At 40.2% G+C, this 15,059-nt stretch overlaps 1 long non-coding RNA gene across 1 annotated transcript in view; it reads right to left on the bottom strand.

Moving 5' to 3' along the window:
• Positions 1-14,663, bottom strand: part of LOC129500688 (uncharacterized) — a 50,863-nt gene extending 36,200 nt beyond the window's left edge. The window contains exons 1-2 of the long non-coding RNA XR_008662589.1: positions 14,497-14,663; positions 9,953-10,010 (exon numbers count right to left, since the gene is read on the bottom strand). This is a non-coding gene — a long non-coding RNA (uncharacterized LOC129500688). The remainder of the gene's footprint in view (positions 1-9,952; positions 10,011-14,496) is intronic.
• Positions 14,664-15,059: the final 396 nt, after the last annotated feature.

Consider the following 15,059-nt stretch of genomic DNA (forward strand, 5'->3'; position numbering starts at 1 on the left):
CACACCACGTAACATCGACATGCACATAAAGGCATGGTCCTGCATGCAGGCTCATCCAAAAGGCAGATCTTGAGATGATCAGAAACAAGAAACTTGAAAGAGCAAAGGCAAGGTCACCCAGGGACAGTCCTGCCCATAACAGGCCCATCTGATAGTCAAGGTACCGCTTCGGTCTGGTTCTTTTTATTTCACGGAATTCAATACCAAAAGCAAGGCTCTCCATCTGCGCTCCAGCCCACTACAAACAAACAAGGCGTTGGTTTACCGCACTGCATGAATACGTTCCTAGCTTGGCACCAGCAAATTAATGTTCTATTCTCCTGCCCTGTTTGTAAAACATAGCCTCTACTCGATCCACCATAGAATGATATCTGTAGCTAAAATTGCCAATAAGGATTTCAGACCTAAACAAGCTGTTGACTTGTTGGTTTTCTTCATCCCCTGCTTGTGGTATTGAGTACTTTCCTCACAACAGAAACTACACTCCATGTTTTATTGATTACACTCCATGTTTCAGTGTTGTTGTCTTTATTATACACAGCAACATCTTTAAAGCATTAAGGTGTCACTGTGCCTATTTTATGGGTGAAAAAATGAGGCTCACAGAGGTGGACTGCCAAGGTAGCTAGTGACCATCTTAGTGAGATTCACAGCCGAGTCTATTTTTGAGGCCTACATATGATTTCATTTTTGAAAAAAATATTTTTTTATTAATTTGAGAGAGAGAAAGAACATGAGAAGGGGAAAGGGGGAAAGGAGAAGCAGACTCCCTCCAAGCAGGGAGCCCAATGTGGGGCTTGATCTCAGGACCCTGGGATCATGGCCTGAGCCGAAGGCAGATGCTTAACTGACTGAGTCACCCAGGCGCTCCCGAAGCCTACATATGACTTTAATTGTTCCATTCTACCTGACTTATTCCTAAAAACAGCAGCCATCTGATTTAGAACATTGTAGAACAACACTTTCTTACCTTTTATAAAAATTGCTTTTCTAGAAACGGTGACTATTAGCATCACCTTCCAATAAAGGAACATATTAAACGTTACCTTAACCTGAAATAGCTATCTTAATTTCATGGAATAAATAGGCATCTATAGTAATACATGGACAATTACATGACTATTTGTCAAGTTATTTACTTTCTCAAATTTCTTTCTTGAAACTTTCTGAAGGTAAGAAATCTGTCAGGGTGCCTGGGTGGCTCAGTCAGTTAAGCATCTGCCTTCTGCTCAGGTCATGATCTCAGGCTCCTGGGTTCAAGTCCCACATCGGGCTCCCTGTTAAGCAGGGAGCCTGCTTCTCCCTCTCCCTCTGTGCTCTCTTGCACTCTATCTAATAAATAAATAAAATCTTTTTTTAAAAAGGGAATATGCTAATGTATGTTAAAGTATACTACTTTGCTCCTTTCTTATAAATTATCTTCAGATACAACATGCATAAGAAAATTGCATAGATCATAACACCTCAATGAATTTCTTGTAAAGCTATGCTTTGTTAAGTAGGCTCCACGCCCAGTGTGGAGTCCAAAGCAGGGCTTAAACTCATGACCTTGAGCCCAAGACCTGAGCTGAGAGCAAGAATCGGACCCTCAACCAACTGACCCACCCAAGTGCCCCCCTCAATGAATTTTCATAAAATGAAGCACTCAAATCATGAAATAGAACACAACCAGCACTTCCAGGGCCCCCTCCTACCTGGCCCAGTCACAGCTTTCCAAGAGTAACTACAAGACTGACCTAATCCCATAATTTAGTTTTATCTCTCTTTAAATTCCATATAAATGGGATGATACAGTACACACTCTGTGACTATTGCATTCCTTCAGTATTACGTCTGAAACTCATCCCAGTTGCTGCAAACAGTTGCAGTTTGTTTATTCTCAATTCTCAATTGTCCATTATTATTGCTCTATTGTAAGAAAACACAATTCACTTCTCCACTCCATTGCTGCATGGGACGTGCCTACACTAAAACGTTATGCCTTACTTATCCGAAATTCAAATTTTATTGTGTTTTTCTGACAGCCCTAATCCTTGCCAATGCTTAACACTGTCAGTAGAAGTGGCTATTTTGTTTAAAAACACAAAAACAGGGGTGCCTAGCTGGTTCAGTGGGTAAAGCACATGACTCTTGATCTCAGGGTCATGAGTTCAAGTCCCCATGTTGGATGGGGAGCCTACTTAATTTTTAAAAAAATTAAAAATAAACCAACTAAATCCCTAGTAGAAGTTGCATCTACAAAATAAAAGATTTAACAGTCTCAGTTCATCTGAAAGAAAAGAAACTGATTTATTCAAGAGTACCTCCTCCTCCAGAAAAAAAAAAATTACATTACTTATGTAATGAAGTACGTGTTTCAGCTATCTACATGTATTAAATTGACTGAAACAAAGTCAAATGTTCACTTAACTTGTGATGTGTACACGGCTTCACTTGTTGTAATAGTTTGCTTACAAACACAGAGGTTGTAGTCATAGCAATGTTTATTATTTCTATGAAGTTTTTTTATTCTCCAAAGCATACTACAAATTACATATTCATGAGGCTTCATGACAGTCCCCCACCCTACCCCAGGGCAGAAAGGAATTACTATTCTCATTTTACTTTTTTTTTAAGATTTCATTTATTTATTCATGAGAGACACACAGAGAGAGGCAGAGACATAGGCAGAGGGAGAAGCAGGCTCCCTCCAGGGAGCCCGATGTGGGACTTGATCCCAGGACCCCAGGATCATGACCTCAGCTGAAGGTAGATGCTCAACCACTGAGCCATCCAGGCATCCCTCTATCCTCATTTTAAAACTCAGAATTCCAAAGTCTAGATATGAACCACTGATCACAGAGTAAATTTCAAACCAAAAGCAAAGATCTTGGCTCTATGTTCCAAACACCAAGCTTATGTCAAAAGGAAACATTAATAATCCATCTAATAAAAACTATTGCCACTCTGCTTTCCAACTAAAAATGGGAAAGAAAGCAGTGTGGGGGATTTGCGGGGGGGCAGTCACGGAAGGCTGAACTTCAACCAAGTGCTTATTTTCATTCTTAAATATTAGTCTCACCAGGACAATTTCAACCTCAATAAAATTCTGATTTGTTTTTTAATTTTTTTTTTAACTTCATTTATTTATTTGAGAGAGAGAGCATGGGCAGGGGGAGGGATGGAGGGCAAGGGAGGGGCAGAAGGAGAGAATCTCAAGGAGACTCGAAGCCAGATGCCAAGCCTAGTCCTGGGCTCCATGCAGGGCTCCATGTGGGGCTCAATCTCATGACCTTAAGATCACGATATGAGCAGAAACCAGGAGTTGGATGCTTAAGTGACTGAATCACTCAGGTGCCCCTTGTTTATTGATGCTAAAAATGGGAACTTATCAAAAATACAAGGCTTGGACAAGCAAGCCATACCCACAGAAAACCAGAAAAATATAAATTCATGAAAATTGACTGGGGTCCAGAGGAAATTCTAAGATTAAATTACAAATGATTATTTGTGAGGATACTCTAAAGCCCAATTCTGCTGTTATCTTCCACTGTGATTACCTAACAAGTACTGAAAATTACTGACCAAGCACAATAAAGCTGGTCTACATTTCTCTCTTGACTTTTCCAGCCACAAAAATCTTGGCACTGGGGAACATCTGTCCTAAAATGACTATTGTTCAACCCAGATTCTGATTGGAAGTGAGACTCTGAGGTTCTGTTGGGAACAGCTGGGATATTTTTGAGGAAAACATTTTTATCTAATTCTATATTTGTCTTAAAATATTAACCAATGATTTATGAAACTTTCTTTGACAACTAATATTTAAAGAAATAGAAATTGGGTATTTTCCAGAGCAATTTTCCCCCTGAATTATTCCTTTAGTCCCTCCAGAAAGACATCCCTCAACTTGCTTACACTAAAGATCTTTGTCTCTGGTTCTGCACTTTTTCTCTGTTGAACAAAGGAAAATAACCATTTAAAATGGAAAAAATGTAATTATAACCATGATCAGTGGCTATGTACTGAAAAATAAGTCTGTGGGATCTGGAAGACATACAACTAGTAGTGATAAAAGATCAAGTTTAGTTCACAAGTACAAAAAGTTAAACAAAATGTGTTGTTTAAATTGAATGAGCCAAAGACATACCATGAGAGCAGAACTCCTTAATGAGTAAGGAAGTAACATTGGCAGAAAGCCACAGAATTAAAGAGGGAGATATATTTTTTTAATGACTTTCTTTACACAATGGTCAACCATGATCCAGTATGGACATACTAAAATAAATTTATCTTGTTAAGTAGAATTGTTCAGCTGAAAAAAAGATTCTTCAGAAGTGAATTTATGACATGCCCTCAAGTCCATGAGAAGTTCAAAAGGTTCTTATTTACCCCACAGAACTGGTAATCCTCCCATGACCCTACCACCCCTGCCATCTTCCTCATCTTAGTACGTAACTGCCCATTCGCACATGTCACAAACCTAGGAGTCATTGTTAATTCCTTCTTCATTCCTCTCCTTTATTTAATCCACTGCCAAACTGTATCCTTTCTATCTCTAAACTGTAGTATAAATCCACCCACCCTTCCCCATCCTGACCCATACCACCCCTGCTCCAGCCCCCACGGATGGCCTCAAGGCAGCCCCTAGATGGTCTTCCTGCTTCCATGCCTGCCCAGCAGCTGCCTCTGTTCCATACAGCAGATAGAGTATTTTTTAAATTCTTGCTACTAGATCATATCACTTCCTGACTATTTTTTTAAATTAAAAAAACAAAACAAAAACTCTTTCATCAAACTTCTTAGTACAGCCCACAGGAACTGCAGCTAGCATCACCTTGGCACATAGGAAGTGCTCAAGATACATTTAATTTGCTGGGGGCACCTGGGTGGCTCAGGCAATTGAGCATCTGAGTCTTGGTTTCAGCTCAGGTCATGGTCTGAGCATTGTAAGGTCAAGTCCTACGTCAGCTCTGAGTTGGGTGCGAGGTCTGCTTGAGATTGCCTCTCTCCCTCTCTCCCTCTCTGTGCCCCCCCCACTCACATGCACACTCTCTCTCAAATAAAATCTTTAAAATATATATATACATTTGCTGAATAAACACAATAATGAAAGATGTCTAAGGGAGCCTCTCAAGGAAAGAAGGAGCCCCAGCAAAGTCATCGCAAAGGAGGGGGGGTTACCCAACCTCCATCTTCTGGTTCCCTAACATCCAGGCAGCTCCAGAGGAACTGAGAGACTCCTGTGGGTGTCATCAATCAGGTCTCCAGGGATAGGTTCTCCCCCTGCTGAATGGCATCATGCATGGGGGCTCCTTGGTGGCAGGAGGAATGGTGATTTCTGGGCAGGTAAGGTTCTCAACACTGTGAAGGCATGAACCTTCACTGGGCTGTAAGTGGCTGAAGTAGAACTGAGTAGGTCTCAAGAATAAGAGAAACTGGACCTGGAACAATGTTAAAGAAGAGTCACAGGAGAATGTGCCAATCAAGAAGAGAATCCAGAAACTATCAAGAAGACATTTCCCTTTACCACACCTTTACTAATTCACACTGAGGCAGGATTAGACAATAGCTCAGAACCACATCATCTACTATTTGCTATCCATTCTTCAGTGACTCATTTCCATTTCTAACTATGTGTTCAGTTATTTAAAAATAACCGCTTGTACCAATTTCTTCAAAACATCCACTACCAAGGCAGCTTTGACTCTCCGGGTGAATCTGCTGCTGCACACCCAGGAGGAAACCTGGTACAGTGACATACCAAAACAAGATTCTATAGGCCATCCAAATGGCAGCCTATGTCTACTTGAGGCAAAAGGAGAAACTAGATTAACCTCTTAGACCACTCCCAATTCTGAAATGCTATCATCATGACCCAACGATTCAGTAGAACATTGTTGGGAGACCCTGTGGGTCTTTCAGTAAAACTCAGTCCTGGGTACCTCCCAAGACTGCCACCAGCTCCATTCTTTGCTGCTCTTCTTCCCAAGCACTGGCAGTCTGTCCCGTATCTTTCCCACCCACCTCTCTGCTGAAGACAGGTTCACCAGCCCTAATATCAGGCTGCAAAATACTTCAGACAAACAGAAAGAGATCACCAACAACCACAAAACTTGGAGATGGTAAATGTTCCTACAAGCCCGGTACCCTCCTGAGGACACAGATGCAGTTCTGGTATATTTGAGCTCCTCCTGCAGAGGCCATATAATTTATCATCCATACTAATGCAGTTCTGAACACAGAAAGAGGTGCTGATGATCATTATGCTGAGACAGAGACCTTCTTCTCCTTCCTTCCTTGTCCCTGACAAAGTCCATATACACATGTCACCTCTCCATGGGGGCCATACACAGGCCCGAACACATGTTCACACTTGTGTTGGTGGGCCACTTTGGGTCTTGGTTTCCACTGGGGTTTGCCCCCACGGTAAGACTGATCACTTAGCACACTTCTGCACAAGTCAAGTCTTTCCCTAACCAAAAACAAAAATCTTTCCTGGGTTTTGAAATATCTCTCATGGTTGAGAATTAAAATAGTATAGAGCAGATAGAGACCTCTTCAGTGTTTTTAAGTTATCTTACAGACCCCTCAAAGCATCCAGATAGTCAACATACATGTACATTCTGCACATATGGAAACCCTCTACCCAAGGAAAAAGAGAAAAAAAAACACCCAAATACTTAATGAAGCATCTTTATCCATGAAAATATAAAGGCAAATGGTTTAAGCCACTGCAAAATTCATTGCCAAACCCAAAACAAAAACTCATGTCTGAGAATTTCAATGCAAATATCCTCATTTGATTTTTTACACAAAGCCACATGATTATAGGATCATGGAAAATACTAATTCTTCCTAATTGATCTTTTTCCCTTGAGGTAGGGAATTAGCACTGTTTCAAATCTTCCACTTTATCACAATCTTTATTCAAGCATTTAAACCTAAACTATCAACTCTAGCTTCAGAACATCAGTCTGCTTTATATATATATATATATATATATATATATATATATATATAGTTTATATATTAACATATCTCAACTAGATAAGAAGAAAATATATCAAGTGTGATACTCACCCTCACTACCCTGTTTATTTACTAAGCCTTACTGTACCTTGAATTATAGTCACCTCAAAAAAAATGCTAGTGTTATTGTATCTCTTTGTTTTTTTCTTAAAATAAATATCAGGGCAGCCCGGGTGGCTCAGCAGTTTAGCACTTCCATTCGGTCCAGGGTGTGATCCTGGAGACCGGAGATGGAGTCCCATGTCAGGCTCCCTGCATGGAGCCTGCTTCTCCCTCTGCCTGTGTCTCTGCCTCTCTCTCTCTCTCTCTCTCTCTCTCTCTCTCTCTCTCTCTCTCCCCGCCCCTCTCCATATCTCTCATTAATAAATAAATTAAATAAATCTTTTAATAAATAAATATTAAATGGATCTCCTATTCCAGATGACCTGTAACATCAAGTTGCTTTTCCTTTATGCAATGTGTGAATATCATCCAAATTTCAAGTAACCTTATTAATCATATTATTAAATTGGAGGATTTTGATGGAGGGGCTTGACTAGGAAATGTTTCACCCTTTGAAAAATACAATAGTTTATTTAATATCAAGCCAGTCTTGATATTAAATAAACGGACTTTCAAAACTATTAATAAGGAATGGTGTGAATGTTTCGCATACCCACAGCTCATTAAACCAGTTGATTAAACAGAGCCACCTAATTCCCGTTCCACGTTAAAGTAGTGAAAGGTTATCCAACAGATAAAAATCCATCTCACTTATTTTTATCTTCTTCATCTTTTCCCTTTAAATTCTGCACACACCTTCCTGTCACATTATTCTTTAGTTGCTCCCTAAGAAAGTTCCACTTCTCCCACACAGGAGAGGAAAAAGTAACTTTTCACTTTATTATAACTAAAACTGGTGTGTACTTTAGAGTTTGCCCCTGGAACACCTGGGTGGCTAGGATGGTTTAGGAGTAAGAGAGATGTCTGCGAAGGTCAAAAACAATTGAATACTGGCAGCTTCCTATGGTTCAATGTCATATATTTCACGGGGTCCTTGCAACCACCTGTGAGGAAGATCCAATTATTCCCGTTTTACTAATTAGCCTGAGATTTAGAAAAGTTAAGAACTTGGCACAAAACATTCAGGAAGTACCTGCCCAATATTCAAGGGCCAAATCCACTGGTTCCAAATTATGTTTCCCACAAACATGTGTTTAACGCAATACGTAGCTCAGGGTTTTTGAGGTGTCTTGTGCAGACTGTCTAGTTTCTTAATCTCTTTTCCCTACACCGCCTGAGGTGTTTCTAAGATTCAAGCCCAAGAACCACGAATATCCCCCCCACTTTTTTTTTTTTTAAGCTTCAGGAAGCAATAATGAGGAGGGAAATAGAAGCAGAAGGAATATAAAGAGTCCAATTGTGCTCTGGATGGGCCGGCCTAGCAATCCCCCTTTTAGGGGCAGGATCGACACAGGGAGGGACTTTGGGCTTTCCCTGACCTCTCCTTTCCCTTCAGAGTCTTTTCCTTTGCAAAAATGGATTATTTTCTAACTGACGTAAAGATGCAGTCAGTTCTTCAAAGGAAAAAAGCCAGCATCATCTAATTCATAGCCTGGATTGAGCCACTGTGAGTTTCATTCAAAAGAAAATTTTTAAAAAGATTTTATTTATTTATTCATGAGAGACACAAAGAGAGAGGCAGAGATACAGGCAGAGGGAGAAGCAGGCTCCCTGCAGGGAGCCCGATGCAGGACTCGATCCCAGGACCCTGGGATCACGACCTGAGCCAAAGGCAGATGCTCAACTACTTAGCCACCCAGGTGCCCCCATCAAAAGAAATTCTCATTGATCTTGACCCACACATGCTGCTGGTCCCAACAACACACCAATGGCTTGGGAGCCAGATTTGGGGGCTGCCTTCCCAGGATTAAGACTCATCGGAAGCAACAAGCTCATAAAAACTGAGTGCTCAGGAATTGGAAAGTAACAAATCTGAATCAGTCCTCTACTCTTCTCAAATCTCCTCCAAATTCTCAGCCTTTTCTCTATCACAGTGGCTGGGATGGAAAGCTCCAGAAAAAAGGCAAAGCTCTGAAGTGTTCTTGTTTATCCTAACAAAAGGCACCCTGACTAACCTGGCATTGCATGAATAACTTAATATATTCCATTAAGGGATTCCCTGTTCTGAAGAAAATTTAAAAAGTAACTTAACCTTTCACATCTGGACAGCAATCCTGGAAATGCAACGTGAGAGAATGTTCCCCGGGAGATGGAAACATAGTCATGATCCCCCTTGTTATAGGTGAATAAAGCACAACAGGGAAGACCTAAATCTCTTTGTAAAGTAAATTGGAAAAATATGTTCTATAGGGGGTGGGGGGAGATAGTAGAGACACATGTACTTAGGAAACCTTGAACCTCCCAGGGTTGTTAAAGTGATAGACTCAACTACAGAGAGGGCTCATAGGTCTGAAGAGGAGCTGTGTGAGCACAATGAGTTTTATTTCCAATTTTCATTTTTAAAGACATGCTTGGCCTGATTTTTTTTTTTTCCAGACCTGTCTAAACTTCTCTCTGCGCCTGGGGGATGAGTACCAAATGTTTGTGGCTGGCTAATGTGATGCTCCACAGAGAATATTATTCTGTTTCTTATTCAAGGCCCTTGTAATTAATCTGAACTGTCTCTTCTCAGACATGGAAGAACCGGATTCTAAAATTCTCTCCTTTCCTTCCTGTCCCCTCCCCACCCTTTCAGGAGAAATGGGAAACATTTTTCCTGTCATCATAACCTGCTGGATTTTTGAATCATATTTTCTGTTGAATCTGTTGTTAAGCTTCAGGCAGTTGGAGCTCTAAGGTATCTGAACGGCAGGAAGTGATTTCCTAAGATTCATCCCCAGAGAACAAAGAGTAGAACACAACAGTGATTTTGTTAATAATATGAAAAGAGATTTTCTACCTATAAATCACATCAGCATATGTTTCTAGGTTCGATGTCCATAAGGTTCCAATTTAGCCTAGAAAGAAAGAGAAAAAATCACACTCAACAATCTCATATTGTAGATTTGATATGGAACTAACGAATTTTAGTCAACAAAACCATTCACCACTAGAGAAAAAACCCAGGGCAATAAGTGGACTAAACCCAAACTATGCTCAGGGTAAATTGTTAAAATATTTTCAAAGAAAACTCTTTAAAAAAAAATAACATAAGAATTCTCCCATAAAACATCAGTCTTAGACTCATGCTAATGGGTAGCAAGTTTGACATTTAATAGTACAAGTTAGTTGTCTAGTTAGTTGCTTTACCAAAATCTCCCTCAGGCCAAAAGTCCACAGATAATGCGTACCTTACTTTTCAGTCAACGAAGGGAGGGGGAAAAAAGTCTGGTATCTAGACTTCTTCAAATTGTTTCTGAAAACATGTAAGCAGCTCTGAAGTTAAAAGATCTGAACATGCATCAAGTGCCTAGTAGGTGTCAAGGACCAACAGGGCCCAGCCTACGGAATTCACAGTAGTGGGAGAAAATGGCATGTCAACACTCAGAGAGCAACCTGTAAGTGCTAGCTCCGGGGCCAAACACTCCAACAACTCCACTCATACTGTTCTCATATTCAGGGATATGCAGAATTGATAATAGCTTCTCTATACACAGGAAGCATAGAAATCTACCGTTAGTATTTCACAAGCATTATGTTAAGTGTAGCCTCAACAATCCAGATAGATATTATTTGTTCTATTTCACAGATAAGAAATACTAAGCTTTACCTTATACACCATTGGTAAGAATGTAAACTGCTACAGCTGCTAAAGAAAAAGTATGGAGTTTCCTCAAAAAATTAAAAATTTGGAGGTGGTTCTGTCGATTAAGCACCCAATGCTTGGTTTTGGCTCAGATCATGATCTTGTGGTCCTGGGATTGAGCCCCGCATCAGGCTCTGTGCTCAGTGGGGAGTCTGCTTGTCTCCCTCTCCCTCTACCCTTCCCCCTGCTTGTATATGCTAGCACTCTCTCTCTCTTACATAAATAAATCTTTTTAAAATAATAATAATAATAATTGAACTACCATATGATCTGGAAATCCCACTTCTGGGTATTTATCCAAAAGAAATGAAGTCTCTATCTTGAAGTAAAATCTGCACCCCATATTCATTGCAGTATAATGCACACTAGCCCAGACTAGTGTCCATCCAGAGAAGAATGGATAAAAAAGCTGTGGCATATACACAATGGAATATTATTCAGTCATTAAAAAGAAGGAAATGTGCCATTTGTGACAATATGGGTGAGCCTCAAGGGCATTGTACAAAGAGCAATAAGTTAGAGAAAATCAAATACTATTAGACCCTACTTGTATGTGGAATCTAAAACAGTCAAACTCACAGAAGCAAAGAGTAGAAAGAAGGTTGCCAGGGGCTTGGAGGAGGGGAGACGTTAATCAAAACTTAAAGCTATAAGATGAATAAGCCCCAGGGATCTGACATATAGCATAGTGACTACACTTAACAATACTGTGTTATATACTTGAAAGTTACTAAGAAAATAGATCTTAAATTTAAATTTTAAAAAATGTAAAAAAAATAAAATAAATAAAAGAAAATAGATCTTAAATGTTCTCATCATTTAAAAAAAAAAGGGTGATTATGGGAGTTGATAGAGGTGTTAGCTAACTTTATTGTAGCAATCATTTCACAATATATACATGTATCAAATCATCACTGTACTCCTAAACTTTCACAATGTTATATGTCTACTATATCTCAATAAAGCTGGGGGGGGAGGGGAATCTGCACTGCAGTACAAAAACAGCCACAGATAATATGTGAATTAATAGGTGATGCTGTGTTCCAATAAACTTTATGGATACTGGAAAAAGAACTGAAGTTTAGAATGTCCAGATCTTTGCTGTTCAACTATACTGTATAAAGTTTCAGTTGCAAGATGTATAAGATCTGCTGTAACATTGTTCTATAATTAACAACACTGGACTGTGCACTTAAAAATTTATTACGAGAATACATATGTTTAGTATTTTTACCACGATAAAAAAAAATTAAGAAAAAAGATAAAAAGAAAAAAGAGAGATCCGCAGGACCATGGGGGAAAAATATGATGGAAACAGAACACAGTTCCCCATATCTTGAAGATGGTGGATGGAGACAACAAAAAGCAAAGTACAATGTCAGTACTCAAAAGTCGACACATTTCTCACGTATCAGCAATGAGCCAGTAGAATTGAATTTTTTGAAATAACCATTTACTATCAAACTCAAAAATGGAATAGTTATAAATCTAGCAAAATACACACAAATCTATGTACAGAACACTATGAGACAGTGTAGAAAGAAATAAAATCTAAATAAATGGAGAGATATTCTTTTTTTAAAAGTAGGGGAGCATCTCCTGGGTGGCTCAGTCCATTAAGTCCGACTCTTCATTTCAGCTCAGGTCATGATCTCGGGGTCATGAGATGAAGCTCCACCCTGGGCTCTGTGCTGAGTAGAGAGTGTGCTTGAGACTCTCCCTTTGCCTCTGCTCCTCTCCCCACTCACACTGTGTCTCTCTCACTCTCTCTGTCTGAAATAAGTGAATAAATTTTTAAAAGTGGTGGAGGCATCTTAAATCAATTGTCTAAAATCATGTAGCCATTAGGTGGGAAAACTAATACCTGAGGTTCCTTGGCCTCTCTTTGCTGCTGACTTGACTAAGTTTTGTGCTCATGTCTTGTTGTAGATTAAACCTCACTAGCCCTTCAGCAAATTAATATTGCTGCAGCAAGGGAAACTCCTTACTGCATTCTCAGGATGATTTGCTTTTGGGAAATTATACCTGTAATTCAATCATGGCATGAGTCATAATACAATATCTGGTTTAGGACCCAAGGCTCCATTTTCATTTGAGCACTAAAAGTAAAGAACTTCCAAACATTTTCCAGTGCCTTTTTACTTGTTCTAGAGTAGCTCCTTCATGAATCCCAAGATATCTGAATCTTCATAAAGCCATCTGTGCTCACACAAAACTATCCTTGCAGAGAACCATCAGTGTTTGGAGCAGAAGTTTGGAAGTAGTTTTGGTTACATGTCTAACTGGTTGAATTCAGTGTTCAACTAGTTAAACTATTAATTCACAGGTTCTGGTGAGGCAAGGTTTTCCTTAATGGATTCACCCCACCACTCGATTCCACACTAAGCCAAATGTTCAGAGAAGATAGAGCCCATCACGTCAGCCTTGGCCTCCAGTCACAGAAAACATGGAGACCATTTGATTGTGAGGCCTCAACTCTACTGTCCAGGACTCCAGGGCACCTGTGATGTCTTGGACACTTCCCTCCAACCAATCAAGACAGCAACCAGCACACAGATTCAACTTCTATCTTGAATGGTTTCTTAAAGGGCATTCACAGATGGGTCATCTGTTGCTTTTAAATCCCATAAAATGGTAGCACCTGGGGGGCTCAGTCAGTTAAGCATCTGGCTTTGATCCCAGGATCCTGGGATAGAGCTCCATGTTGAGCTATCCGCTTGGCAGGGAGTCTGCTTCTCCCTCTCCTTCTGCCTGCTGCTCCCTCTGCTTGTTCTCTCTCTCTCTATCTATCTCTCTCTCTCTCTCAAATAAATAAATAAGATCTTTAATTTTTTAAAAAGTAAATCTCATAAAATGTTCTGAGTTTAAATGCAGAGGAAAGCCACCATTTTAAAAACAATTATACAAGATGATTTTCTCACCCTGCACTTAAGGGGACAATATACACACCTGCAGCAGATTCCCCAAATATGTGCTCTCCAACTGTGCTCACTTTTAGGACAGTGTGTTCCTTTTTCCATGTCTTGAATATGTCCAAGTTAGAGCCTTCCATTATTTTGACTACTAGAGATATTAGTAAATGACAGAAAAAGAATTTTGATAGGTCCAAAACTGTAGCATTTGTTAATGGAAACCTTTTCTATTAGGACAAGGAGTATTAATTCAATGTTTCAATTATTAGGTATTATCTCCAGTATATTTTTTTCTAGAGAAAAATACAGGACTCACAATCCCCACTCTCCTGTCCTTCTCTGCTCATATTAGAACTGTCAGAGGTTTAGTGTTTAATTTTACAATTGAGTTTTTGGTTGTGTGGGAGTGAGAGGATGTAAGGATGATTCTGGTTTGGAAACTGGTTGATCCATTGATGAAAACAGGGATCCCAGGAGGAGATTCTGGGAAGATGAGAATCAGAAGCACAGAGGAAAGATCCAGACTGGAGTCATAGATTTGGGAGTTATTGCCCAAAAAAAAGTACTAAAGTAGGCTCTAGAATTTTCACCTGCTACACATCCACACACACAAAGGCTTATCCTTGCCCATGGAGGCAAAGCAAAGTCCACGTTCTGATCAGTGTGTTGGACAGATTTGCAAAACGCTCAACTCTTGGTTCACATATTTTCGCCCTGCATGGAATGAAGTCAAACACATGTAGCTGTGCTTTTTTCAGTTGTATTCACCCAAAGACCAAGGCATACCTGGGCACATCTGAGAACAGAGGCGATGCACGTGAGGGATGAAGGAGCCACAGGTTATTCACTGTGAGGTCCATTCCAGGAGAACAAGCCAGGAAAGAGAGGGAGGCTGTTTGGGAAGAAAATATATGCCTGTCACTCAGATTACCCTGCCAGTCATCCAGGACTCATGCCACAGGTCCTCAATTCAAACAGGTTTGTTAAAAGGAAAGAAACACTGACAGATATCTCCACAGGACTTTGAGAGCACAGACAGAGCCACATTGAGCAATGGCTTTCCCAGCACAACCTCTGTGCAGAGCTGAGCACATTGAGCAAGAGCCATCAGGGTCATGGCATGAGCTTTGCCAAGCCTCACCCCATCAGCAGGCAACCTAATTGGCAGTGGTATTGTAACAGGTGAGGACATCAGGACTGATGCCCTCAACACAGACCCTAGAGCGTCAGCACCAGGTATCAAGGTCATCAGAGAAAACACAATGTGGTAGTCCTTGTGGACCACACCTGGAGAGGCAGGAAATGGCAGATGCCACATGGCACCCAAGAAGCACATGTGAGGTGCCTCC

This window comes from Nyctereutes procyonoides, unplaced genomic scaffold (assembly GCF_905146905.1).
Source record: "Nyctereutes procyonoides isolate TBG_1078 unplaced genomic scaffold, NYPRO_anot_genome, whole genome shotgun sequence".
NCBI lineage: Eukaryota > Metazoa > Chordata > Mammalia > Carnivora > Canidae > Nyctereutes > Nyctereutes procyonoides.